Below are 13,624 nucleotides of genomic sequence, written 5' to 3'. Positions count from 1 at the left end.
GTGCAGGACTCTGTGTGAGCCCTGCCAGGCTCCCCCACACTCCAGACCATCTTTCCAGAAAACAGCCTATCCCCCATTACGGTTTCGTTTTGCCTGCAGACCATGTGGTATTATGATAGGATTTGTGCCTGGTCCCAGTTTGTAGAGGTGACGACATGGGAAGCGTAGCATCTCTCACGGTCCCCTAGAAATGACAGGTGTGGCCACAGGGCCACAGGGAGAAGCACCACATCCACCGGGAGACAGGAGAAAGGGGAAGGGGTGGCCCCATCCTGACTGGGGTCTCCAGGGGAGGGCACGGGTGAGGCGTGGTAGGCGGGCCGAGGACTGGTGAGCTGGAATAATCCCAGCAGGCCTTGGGGCCGAGGGGTGGCCCCGAGTGGTCCAGTCCCTGGCCCTGCGCGGCGAGAGTCAGGTAAGGAGATGGCGGGGTTCGTGAATGAAGGGCATGTTATAAGCAAGTTGCTTACCCCCTCTAGGAATTAGCTAGCGGGGGAGGGGCCGTCTCTTCCCAGACAGCAAGGTCCCCCAAGAGGTCAATCCATCATAAAATAGAGGAAATAAGAAATATGATTAATGCACAGCACATCTTCCTCACTCCCACGAGCAAAGAGGATCTATTCTCTTTAAGAGAAAAATTCCACGCTGAGGACTCCATACTGATCCAGGGATCAGGCACAGTGTGCTTCCAGAGCAATGCCCCGGTCCCCCCCTCCCCGCCACTGTTCCGGACAGAGGAGGAGTCAGGGGGAAATGGTCCTTCCGTTTCTGGGCCCGGAGTGTCTGCAGAGGAGCGGGGAGGTGCTGTGCAGGTTGGGAGTTGGGGCAGAGGGACAGGCGCTGTGATGGCCCCTTGGCAGGTGCCACTCACACAAGCAGCATGTCTCTCTGTAGAGATCCCCTGTGCCCAGCATGGCATGGGGCATGGGCTCAGGGTCCAGCAAATGAACAGAGTCCTGTCCTCATGACCTGGCTGGGGTCCCTGGGGCCAGGGGCAAACACATCTCATTCTTTGCTGCCCCAGGCCCTGGCTCCGAGGAGGAGAGGCCCAAGACAGATGTGTTTGGTAGTTAATGGGATGGAAGAAAGACAAGCTTACCAAACTGAAAATGCAGGTGTTTGTCCTGTGAGCAGGGAAACCACATGACTTCCCAGAGCCTGCTCATGGAGCCTGTGCAGGGTCAGTCTCCAAAGATGTACTGAGCATGACGTGCGACAGGCCCTGGGGCCCCGAGGACATGCCCATGGCTCTGACAGCCCCGCCCCGAGCAGCGGCAGAGTCAGGAGGCCGCAGATGCCCCTGACTGATCCCACCTCAGCGTGAGGTGTCGGTGGTATCCTGGGATTCGGCCGTGTGGCGGCAGCTGGGACCCGACAGCACCAGGAAGGGGGTCTCAGAAGAGGACTTCGGACTCGTGCTTTGGAACTGAGCCTGTGGTATGCCACAAACAGGTTGGCTTCAACAACAGATACTTTTTCTCTCACAGCCCGAGGCCAGAAGCCCGAGATGCAGGTGTGGACAGGGCTGCTCCTTCTGGCGCTCTGGGGAAGAATCCACCTGCCCCTGGTGTGCTCAGGGTCCTTGCCACTCTTGGGCTCATAGGAGCATCACCCCAATGTCTGCCTCCATTGTCACATGGCCTTCTCCCAGTACGTATCTCTGTGTCCTCTCTTCTTCTTATAAGGACACAGCCATTGGATTTACGGCCACCCTAATCCAGGATGATCTCCTTATCTCAAGCTCCTTTACTAATTACATCTGCAAAGACCCTAGTTCCAAGTAAGGGCACATTCTGAGGTTTCTGGTGGACACCTGTTTTTGTGGGACACTATTCCGTCCCCTACCCCAGGAAAACCAGATGGGACAGGGGAGCCCGCACCAAACAGCACCAAGACGGAGGCTGTCACCTGTCCTCCCACCGCAGATTGTTCCAGACAGAGTTGAGAACCCCTGCGGTGGCAGGAAGGAGGCAGGGGGCTACAGGGCCCTGAATCGTAGGCCACAGAAATTTAACTGCGTGAGTTTTGCTAAAAACTTTTATGAACTTGCATCCCATCTGACACCCATTCCAGCATTCTGTTGACGACTGCTAAATCTGTCCACATGAGGGGCCGGGAAGAGTCATTCTTGCTTCATGCATTACACAAGACATCTGTAAATTGGATATTCTTTTCCTCCCTTTAAAAAATAATTTCCCTCAACCGCGATACACAGACAATTTTACTCTGAGGAGTCCCGGCTGCGAGGCTGGAAATGCTGAGTGTGAGTGGAAAAGGCAGATGTGAAATGATCCCCCAGCCACTGAGGTGCTTTCTGGAAAATGCAATCAAATACTTGATAACTTGCTAATAGTATGGTTATTAAACAGTCTGCCTTCATCTTTCCCGGAGCAAGAAAATGTACAAGAATTTGCAATACAATGGAAAATGGGAGATTATGAAAATGGGTCTGTTGTTAGTATTGACAGCACTTTACATTTCTAAAGGGTTCAAGATCCTGCTGAGTTTCTGTCCAGCTCCCAGCTCCCGCCAAGCTTCCCTCCAAGGGCTCGAATGCTGATAGCAGCCCGTGTAAGACCCACCCCCGCTCCTACTCACCCCTGCCCATTGCCTGCTCTCTGGGCAGGGCAGTCCTGGGAGGCCTGGGAGCCAGGGACACTTACACACCTGCCCTCAAGCTGATCCTCGCCAGCTAGGCGGCCTGCTGGCCCCGGGTGAGCTAGTTAGCCCCTGTGTGCCTCCCTTTCTCTGTGCTCCAAGTGGCAGTGAGTCTAGCGCCATCTCCCAAGGCTGTTGTGGTGAGGTGGAAGGGCTCTCACGAGGCCCTGACGTGGTGTGTCTCAATGAAAGTCAGCAGGGAAATTTGTGGTCAGGGATGGAAAAGGGCAGCCCCCCACTGTTGGACTAGAACACTCCCCATGGTATGGAACTGAAGAGGAGAGAGGCAGGAGTGGCAGGGATCTTGTGCCCGGAATCGCCCAAGGAAGGCACTGGGGCTGCCATTACCAGTCAGATGGTGGGCTAGGAATGGGGCCTTGGATTTTAAAGTTCATTCATTCATTCGTTCATTCACTCACTCATTCACTCATTCATCAGAGTATGCCGGGCACTTTGCCAGACATAGGACATTAGTGTTCTGAGCACTCCTGTGGTTCAGCTGGTCTAGCATCCCTCCCCGCAAGCTGAGTCTCTACTCCCCCCGGTAGCCAGCACTTTATAGCTAAGTAACCTGAGGCTCACAGAAGCATGTGACTGTCTGGGCAGGTCACATGGCCAGTCCTGGCAAGGTAGACACAAGAACCCTGCCCTCTTGAACTCTGCTTTCTCCACCTGGTGCCACTCCGAATGTCAGCCTCTGGTTACGCTATCCCACAGAGGGAGGATTCCTTACAGCCTGTATAAGCAAAGTTCCCCATACTTCCCCACCCAACCTACCCATCGCCATCCCCTGATGCACACACCTATCCCCTAGAAAGGGAAGCTACCTGACAAAGAGTGTTGGATGTCCTCAGGACCAACACAAAGCCTGGAGCAGGGCATATAGGCAGGGGATGTCCACAGGATAAGTAAATGAAGGGGTAGAGCCTCTATTTGGTTTCTGCCTCTTCCTGGCATTATTCTGAGCCATAGTACCCCACCCTCTCTTCTCCCTTGGCCCTGATAAGCTGGTGACTCCATGAGCTTCAGCCCTCACTCAAGGTCAGTCCCCCACAGCAGTGACATCAGCCCTTTTAATCTCTGTAGCAGCCCTTCGCTCTCAGAGAGGAATCCCTGATATGGTTGGAAGTGTTACTGTCTCTGTTTTACAGATGAAAAGAAGTTCAGCCAAATCACTGGCTTTCCTGGCTCACACAGCCACAATCTCAACTCAAATCTGGGTCTGTTCTCTGGTCCCCCCTTTCCTACACACCAGCCATCACCAAAAGCTCCAAATACCAGTGAGGGTAACCGGACACCTTCCATTTTGTCTGAGAGGGTGCTCTAAAATATGCATGGCATCCAGAAGGGAATATAGAAATGGAAAAGAGGGACTCTGGATGAGCCTGATGGTGCTGGAAGGAGATGGAGATATTGTGAACTTGAGGTTTCCAACATATAAAGACATGCAAATGGGGTACCTGGGTGGCTCAGTCGGTTAAGCATCTGCCTTCGGCTCAGGTCATGATCTCAGGGTCCTGGGATCGAGTCCTGCATCGGGCTCCTTGCTGAGCAGGGAGCCTACTTCTCCCTCTGCCTCTGCCTGCCGCTCCCCGTGCTTGTGCTCGCTCTCTCTGTCTCTCTGACAAGTAAATAAATAAAATCTTAAAAAAAAGACATGACAGTGAAAACAAACATAAATGCATAAATATACACGATCTCTAAGTTTTCTCCCACCCAGAGGATGTGGCAGCTGTGACATCCCAGGACCATGAACATATTTCATGCCCAAATCTTGTCTGAATACCATTCTCTACTAACATGACTCCTCGGAGAAATGGCTGATTCCAGGGCAGGGACAAGGAAAGTACAAGTCCAGGTTGAACTATCTTGATGGGCTAGAATATAAGGAAGGGCTCAAAAAATGATGGGAATGGGTCAGAAAGACCCAGAAACTACTTGTGCTACAAGGGACTGAATTTATACTCCCTCCTCAAAAAACAATCCAAAAAACGGTCAACATGTATGAAAAGAGTGGTTTGCAAGACACTAGACATCAGGCAACAAAAGATCCTGAGATGGGAAATGAAGAGCCCCATGGCTTCCCCAGTTTACTCTTTGAGGGAGTTTCCAGGCCAGGATTCTAGAGGGGTAGTCAGGCAGAGCTCAGGGACTCTCTGAGTGCAGGAGACAGAGCAGAGGGTCTGAAGAAAGCAGGGTGGCCAGAGTTCAGTTGACAGAGCAACAGAAGAGAGAGCTGCACAGAAAGGGCATTCCAGAGATCCGCAGAGGGTCCCCTCGATTAATCACATGAGTATGAGGAAACAGTCTGAGGCCAGAGAGATCGGATTAAAGGTAGCAACATCTAATTCACACACACACAACTGGGAACAGTGCCTGCCTGCATGCACCAGCCCCCCTCCCCGACCAGACAAAAATCTCATTATTCACCAGACATCGGGCTGATACTCAGAAGTCTTGCCGCGGTAGCGGAGAATAATCAGCTCTGAACTGAACATTGTTCTAATTCCCACCTGACAGACCTTAAAAAAGCAGAACTGGAAAGGATCAAACTATTTCAAGCAACTTAACTGCATCCCAGAAAGAAAAGCTCAAGAATTTTTCTAGGAATACAAAATACCCAACATCAAACAAGGTAAAATTCATAATGCTTGGCATCCAAACAAAAGTTACCAGGTGTGCAAAGAAATAGGAAACTATGACCCAGGATGAGGAAATAATCAATTGAAACTAACCAAAAATTGACACAGATATTAGAATTAACAGAGAAGGACATTAAGCAGTTATTATGACGGTATTCCATATGTTCGAGTAGGTAATTCCATATGTTCGTGAAAGATGGGAAACAAAATGTCCCAAATTGAACATTTAGAGGTGAAACCACAAAAGCATGGGATGAAAATACACTGGATCTAATCAGAGGCAGAAGGAAAGGTTAGGAAACTTGAAGACACAGCAATGGAAACCATGCAAAACAAAGCACAAAGGCAAAAAGGAATCTTCAGAAAATGAACAGAGCATCAGTGGGACAGATTCAAGCAGCCTAATATATGTGTTATTTAAGGTCCTGAAGAAGAAGACCATGGGGGGGGGGGGAGAAATAAAAAATATTTGAATAGTTCAAATTTGCTGATAACTATAAACCCACACATCCATGGAGCCCCATGAACCCCAAGCACAAGAAAAATGAAGAAAACTACATGAAGACACATCATAATCAATTTGCTGAAAACCAGTAACTAATAGAAAAATCTTAAATGCAGCCAGAGATAAAAGACATGTAACATACAAAGGAACAGAGATTAGTATGATAGCAAATTTCTCTTCACACACACAAAAAAAGCAGGCAAATATTTCCCATCAAAAATGAGGCAAGAAGACAGAAAAAAAAATCTTTAAAGTACTGAAAGAAAAAACTGCCAATCCAGAATTCTGTACTCATCCAGTATATGATTAACAAAAGGATTTCTCTTCTCACTGCTTGCATTCAACATTTTATTGGAGATACTAGCTAGTGAAATAAGGCAAGTAAAAGAAACAAAACACATCTCAGATTACAAAGGAAGTTGCAAACTATCTTCCTTCACAGACACAATTGCCTAATGTAGAAAACTGATGAAATACTCCCCCTAAAATACCTACTGGTAATAATAAGTGAGTTTAGCAAGATTACAAGACACAAGATCCACACAAAAAAATCAATTGTATACCTATATATTAATAACAATCACATTTTAAATTTAAAAAAATAATATTTACAGTAGTATAAAAATATGAAATGCTTAGGAATAAATCTGACAATAAATGTGAAGTATCTGCAAACTGAAAACTATAAATCATTGCCAGGAGAAATCAAGGAAGACAAATACAGAGATTTACCATTCACTGAATGACTCAATATCAAGATGTCAGTCTTTCCCGAACTGATCTATATATTCAACACAATGCCAATTGTTTTTTAAAAACAGCCATTTTTTTAGAAATTGACAAACTTATCTGAAATTTCTACGGAAATTCAGAGGACCTAGAACAACTAAACAAATTTACAAAACAAGAACAGAGTAGGGCAACTAAAATTTCCTGAATTCAAGACTTATGACAGAGCTACAGTAATCAAGACAACATGGTATTGACAACAAGTTAGACAAGTAGATCAATGGAACAGAATAGTCTAGAAAAAACCCAATGGACCCACACATATGTGGGCAACTCACTTTTTATAAAGATGTAAAGGTAAGTCAGTGAAGAAGGGATAATCTTTTTCACAAGTGGTGCTGGAAAAATAGATATGTGTATGAAAAGAAGTGTACTTAAATCCATACCTCTCACCATATGCAAACATTAACTCAATGTACAACTGAAAACTATAAAACTTCACATTTCAAATTAGGCTGTTTTCTTAGCTATAACACCAAAAGCAAAATCTAAAAAAGAAAAAATAAAATTAAAATTTCTGCTGTTTGAAAAACACTCTTAAAAGAATGAAAAAGCAAGCCACAGCCTTGGAGAAAATATCCGTAACTCATATATTAGACAAAAGACATGTATCCACAATGTATAAAGAATTCTCAAAACTCGAGAAAATGAAAAACCTAATTTTAAAAAATGGTAAAAATGTCAACAAGAAACACTTCATGGAAGAAAACATACAGATGGTAACTGAGCACATGAAAAGATGCTCAGCATCATGGTCATCGGGGAAATGTAGATTAAAAACCACAATGAGATGCTACTAGGCAAATACTAGAATGGCTAAAATTAGGAAGACTAACTTTCCCAAGTGCTGAGGATGCTGTGGAGGAATGGGAACTCGGAACTGAACCTATGAAAGCAGTTTGGCCATTTCTGAAATTGTTGAACTCATACCAGCCATGTGATCCTGCCATTTCACCCGTGGGTATTTGCCCAAGAGGGAATGCAAGCATGTATCTATGCAAGGATGTGTACATGGATATTCACATTTTGTGAATTACAGTATTTTGTAATATTCAATTATACTTCAATCAAGCTATTACAATAAGTCACAAAAACCAGTTTGAAGTGGCTCCCACTGACCAGCTTTGGTACAATATCAACATCAAAGCAAATTGTAATAGTGACATATTAGAATCCTTCGAATAGCACTGAAACTTCTGAGCCTATATAATAAGTATATATCAAGTATATATCAGTACCTCCTACAATGATATTATTTAATGAATTAACTAATAAGGATAAGAGAAGTGTGTTTCTTACAGAAGTTTGCCAAATAATAATAAATGTAGAAAGAATGATAAAATTAGAAAATCATCTTTCACCAACCTACATAATAATAAGTAATTCAATCAAGAAACATCAATGCAATGCTAAAGCTTATGGTGAAAGTGGACTGGGGAAATGGTATTCCATATAGTCTCATAGTATCTCTCCCATAGAATGCTTATAAATTGCAACAACAAACAAACAGTAACCTTACAGAAAAGGAACCTGGCAGACCATGTCTTAATCAGAAAATTGTGACAGATTATATTTTCCAAAGATGCCTCCAACAATATGTCCTGTCCATGGGGCGCCTGGGTGGCTCAGTCATTAAGCGTCTGCCTTCGGCTCAGGTCATGATCCCAGGCTCCTGGGATCGAGCCCCGCATTGAGCTCCCTGCTCCGCGGGAAGCCTGTTTCTCCCTCCCACTCTCCCTGCTTGTGTTCCCTCTCTCGCTGTGTCTCTCTCTGTCAAATAAATAAATAAAATCTTTAAAAAAAAAAAAAAAAACAATATGTCCTGTCCCACATGCTCTTCTTATATGACCTTGACATCCTTCTCACTCAGTGATGAGGTCTATCCCTCCCCACCTTTGAACATGGATGGGTCCGTGTGACTACTTTGACCAACAGAGTATGATGGAAATGACACCTGAGGCAAGGTCATAAAAAGGTCACACATTTCCACCTTGTTTTCTTAGAAAACGCTCTCTGGAGAAGTCACTACCATGTCAGGAGTCCAACAACCTTGGAATGGCATGCTCTGGGAAAGCCCATACTGGCCCGTGTGGAGAGGTCCTAAGACTATAGACGAAGAGAGATAAAAATCTCCAGCCACCATCTCACTGCCACCACATAAAAGCCTCCAGATCTGACCTGCGGGTGAGCCTTTTCTGAATTCCTGATATACATAAAGTTTATTAAGTGGTTGTTTTATGCTGTGAAGCTCTGGAGTGGTTTGTTACACAGTGGTGGCTAATTGGAATGGTGATGAGAGAGATTATGGTAGAAATCACCCTCACATGGCACCTGATAGGATGGAGTGAGAGGTACACAACATCACATATGTAATACCTGGCCAGAGATACACAACTGGGGTCTAAGCATGAGGAAATATCAGACAATCCCAAATTAACAAACAGTCCATGAAATAACTGGCTTATAATCTGAAAAAAAACATCAAGGTCATGAAAGTCAAGGAAAGACTGAAGAACTGTCCCAGAAAGGTTCTAAAGAGACATGACAAGAGGCTGCCATGCATGGTGCTGGACTGGGTTCTTTTGTCACTGAAGGACATCACTCAGACAATTGCAGAAACCTGAATAGGGTCTGTAAGAGAAGGGGACTATTGTTGCAACTTTTTTGGTAAGTCTGAAATTGTTTCAAAAGAAAAAAGAAAAGAAATGGCTTCCTTGTGCTAAACTCTGATGAAAGGGCTTGTGTGTGCACAAGGCTCAGAAAGGAAGGTCATTCCCACTTCATTCAGGCTTTCTTCTCCCAGCCCTGGGGATTCATCTGGCAATGAGGCTCCATTTAGACACCTGGACCAAGGAAACGCTACAGCCCCATTAGGAAGCTGACTCGGCCACAGAGGTCACAGTTGAGTAATCAGGGAAGGAGGTATTTGGGGGGAAAGGAGCCTCCTGAGGTCATCATTTTGCATATGGTTGTTAATAATGCAACATTGAGTCTATTAAACAGAGTAAAAGGTAACTTCGGCCTGTGGGAAAGGACCATTATGCAAATTCAGGCAGAAGCAAGCTTTTTAAAATGCACATATTTAACTAAAGCATTCAGAGTTTTGGTCATTAGTTTCTTTTAAAAATGTTCCCAGGAAAGCATTGTTTCCACCAATTGCCATTGTACAGAGAGCTAAAGATTTGGAATCAAATGAACCAGGGCACCAGCTCCATATTGTTGCTTTATCTACTGTGGGCATTGAGGATGCTACTTAAAGTCTCTGAGGCCCAGTGTCCTCACCAGTTGGGTTTTTTTTTGTTTTGTTTTTTGTTTTTTTTTCCTTAAACCCTTTTCAGACCTAATTAATGGTCTGGAATTCTGAATTAGTGCAGAATCTTCAGGGTGGTGCTGTCCAGAGACTTGTGGTGCTGAAGCTCATTGTTGCCAGAGCCCTGGCATTAATGTGCCCTCTCTGAGGTGCGTCTCTGGGATCCACCTGTACTATCCTATCTGTGGGTGGCAGAATGTCTGCTCCGCAGCCATGGAAACAGCTCTCAGAAAAGCAATTAGTGCACAGGTGTGTACTTTAGATCTGCGATATTTTGAATTTATTTATAACTGTAAAAGCAATTAGTCTACATAATGAACTAATCACTTACTAGAATTTGGAGTTCTTTTGGATCTCCATGTAACACACATGTACGGAGCAAAATTTAGTTTTCTAAATGCTGATAATTAAATCAACTCCAATTTCATTGCAATTAGATTGAGCACAACTATCATAGTAGATTTCAAAATTGCCTTGTGGGGTTTTTTTTCCTCCCTCCTACCTGCTGGTTAAAAAAGGGAAGTTAAGTGAGAATATACTAAGGTAAACAATATTTCTTTGGAGAACTTTCCACGGGAACATGTGTTATCCCTATTTTACAAACAATGATTTATTTCAAAAAGGTTAAGGCTAACTTCAACTTTTTTTTAAGAGAGAGAGAGCATGGGGGAAAGGGCAGAGGGAGACAGAGAGAGAGAATCTTAAGCAGGCTCCACACCCAGCGCAGAGCCCGACGCAGGGCTTGATTTCAGGACCCTGAGATTATGACCCGAGCCAAAATCAAGAGTCAGATGCTTAACCAACTGAGCCACCCAAGAGCCTTAAGGCTAACTTCAAAAATTACTGAGCTCCTCTTGTGCACTAGAAAATTTGTAGCATATTATCTCATTTAATTCATATGACAACCCAAATATGTAATTAACATACATTTACAGATAAAGAAACTTGGTCCCAAGAAGGAAGTAAAAGCTAACAAAAAATAGTTACTGGTCACCAAATGAGTGTCCATTATTCTTTAACATCTGTAACGATTCTAGGCAGGAGAAATTATTTACCTTTCTCAGATGAGAAACCAGAAGGCCAGAGATACTAAGTAACTCACCCAGATTTATCCATAATAACTGATAGATCTGGGTTTTAACCCAAACCTGACTGGGTCCAAATCTTCCCAGGATGCTCCAGCAAACCCAGGCTGCCCCAGGAAGCTGGCCATTCTGTATGTCCACTTGGTGATCTCAGACTCCTCTGCCAGGATCCAGCTCCCATCAGTTCCCCTTACCCCTTCACACAGGGAAAAATGTATAACCTCCTGTGCCACTGGACCTAGAGGTGAGGCAGATACTGTCCTTGCTTGTCGTTCCTGCTTCCTGCCACTCTCCCTCCCTTCTCCATCTAATGCACTGGTGGACTTCATGCATCAGACTCTCCCACCTGCCGCCTCTCCTTGTTCCTTATCTATTTGTGCTCCAATTACGGCCCCTTCTTCCTCAAAGACCTTGGCTCCTGTCTCAGTGTCTGCACAGCTGATATTTCATGATTCGGCCATAACCATTCCCTTGAATATATACTCTCAACTCCCATGTCCCTCTTCCCCTTTACCTTAATCAGTTGGGCCAAACCACACCTCTGATCACATTTGACCATCTACCTACTCACACCTGCCCCTGCTCAGTTAGTGTGGCTGGAACAAAATGCATAACCATGTTAACAGGTCTCACGTTCAATTCTGGACCCTAACTTTAAATGGGCTCTTAACACTGTGCACCAATTTCTACCACATTTGCTGTGTTCACTCTCTCCTACTTTCCTAGACAATGATTTTTACCTCCTCCTTTCTTCTCAAACCCCCAGTAGCTCCTCTAGTCATCCCCCTGATTGGATGGCCTCGCTTTGTATCTCCCTGAGAAATCAGACACACTCAGAAAAGACCTGCCATAAGCCCTGCCTCCAAAGCCGAACATTCCCTTTATCCATGGCTGGGCCTTCTCTCTTACCTGTGCATGCATGTTCCTTGCCCCTGGCTATGGCAACATCTCCACCCACGCATTGGAATCCGTACACCCATACCTAAAAAGATGTAACTCCAACATTTCTTTGCTCTTACTCCTGGATCATCATTTTTCCTTGTCCTACTGTGCGTAGATCATTTCCATCAGCATAGAAACATGCTACTGTTTCTCTCATTTAAAAGTTTCTCTTGACGCCACTTCCTCTCCAGCATCAACCCCTTTGCCATTAAACACCTTGGAAGGGCATCTCTACTTGCTGCCTATACTTTCCCTCCTCCCACTTTCTCTATTGAACACTCTCCCAGCAAGTCTTTCGCCACTCCCATCATTGCAACACAATAGCCTTTATCAAAGTCTCCAGTGACCTCCATGTGGCTACGCCCAACAGGCAATTCTCAGTCCTCATGGACCTGTCCCCTCAGCAGCATCTGCAATGTCAATCACTCATGCCTCCTTCACTCATTTTCCTCTCTTGGCTCCTGGGAGTCCACAATCACCTCACTTCCCTTCCATTTCTCTAGTCCCCGCTACTCCTTTGCTGCTTACCCTCCTCCTCCTGAACTCTCAGTACTGGGATGCCTACAGCTCAGTCCTTGGATCTCTCCTCTTCTCTGTCTACAATCAGTACTTGGGTGATCTCATCAAGTCCCATGGCTTTACCTCCTATCTACATGCTCATGGGTGCAAACGTGTTTGTTTAGCTTTGTGTATCCAGCTGCCTACTTGCAATACCATAGTTTGGCATACCCAGTGTCATTTGTCCAAACCCCAATAACTAGCACCTTCAATTCTGCTTCTCTCATGGGTTCTCCCATCTCAATAAATGGTCATTTCATTCTCCCTCGTGCTAAAATACTTAGACACATCCTTTACTCCTCTCCATCTTTCAAACTCCATCTTAAATCTATCATCCAATCCTGTTGACTCTAACTTCACCACAAAACACCAGGAATCCATCCACCTCTGACCACTCTACCATTCAAGCCACGCCCACATCTTGCTGGGATTTTTGCAATGCCCAGCTAGCAGATCCCTTCTAACTTATTTTTATCCATAATCAGAGTGTGCCTTTAAAAAGGTTAAGTTACATGACATCATTCTTCTGCTCAAAGCCATCAGTGGTTACAAAAGCACTTGGTGTGAACCCTAAACCCCTTGCTCCTCCTCAAAATGCCCCATGTGACCTGGTCCTTCACCACCTCTCCAACCTCAGCTCCTCCTACTTTTCCCCTTGCCCACTCAATCTAGTCATACTGATCTCCCTGGTGTGTCTCAAACCCATAGGCACACGACTACCTCAGGACCTTTGCACTTGCTCCTCCCTCTGCCTGGAATACTTCTCCCCCAAATATCCCCCAGCCTCACTCCCTCACTTCCTTGAGGTCTTTACTCACAGACCACTTTTCAGAGAGGCCATCCCAGCCACCCCACCTAAGAGTCACCTGACTCCTGCCCCCCTTCCTCACTTTGGCCTTCTCCTCAATAGATCTCAACCTCCTTCTATAGATTTGATTCCTTTACTAGACTGTAAACCTCATGAGGGCAGGGATGTGTGTCTGTTTTCTCCACTGCTCAGCTCCAGTGTCCAGCACACAGTAGGTGCTCAGTAAGTGTTGAATGAATAAGCTCCTCCCTTTGTGCCTATATCACTAGCCCCTGCTTATAACTGGTTTAGAGCATTTATCATATTTTATTGAAACTATTGGCTGAT

Source organism: Halichoerus grypus, chromosome 6 (genome assembly GCF_964656455.1).
Source record: "Halichoerus grypus chromosome 6, mHalGry1.hap1.1, whole genome shotgun sequence".
Classification (NCBI taxonomy): Eukaryota; Metazoa; Chordata; class Mammalia; order Carnivora; family Phocidae; genus Halichoerus; species Halichoerus grypus.
The sequence above is the reverse complement of the archived record's forward strand: the minus strand, read 5'-3'. Positions refer to the sequence as shown.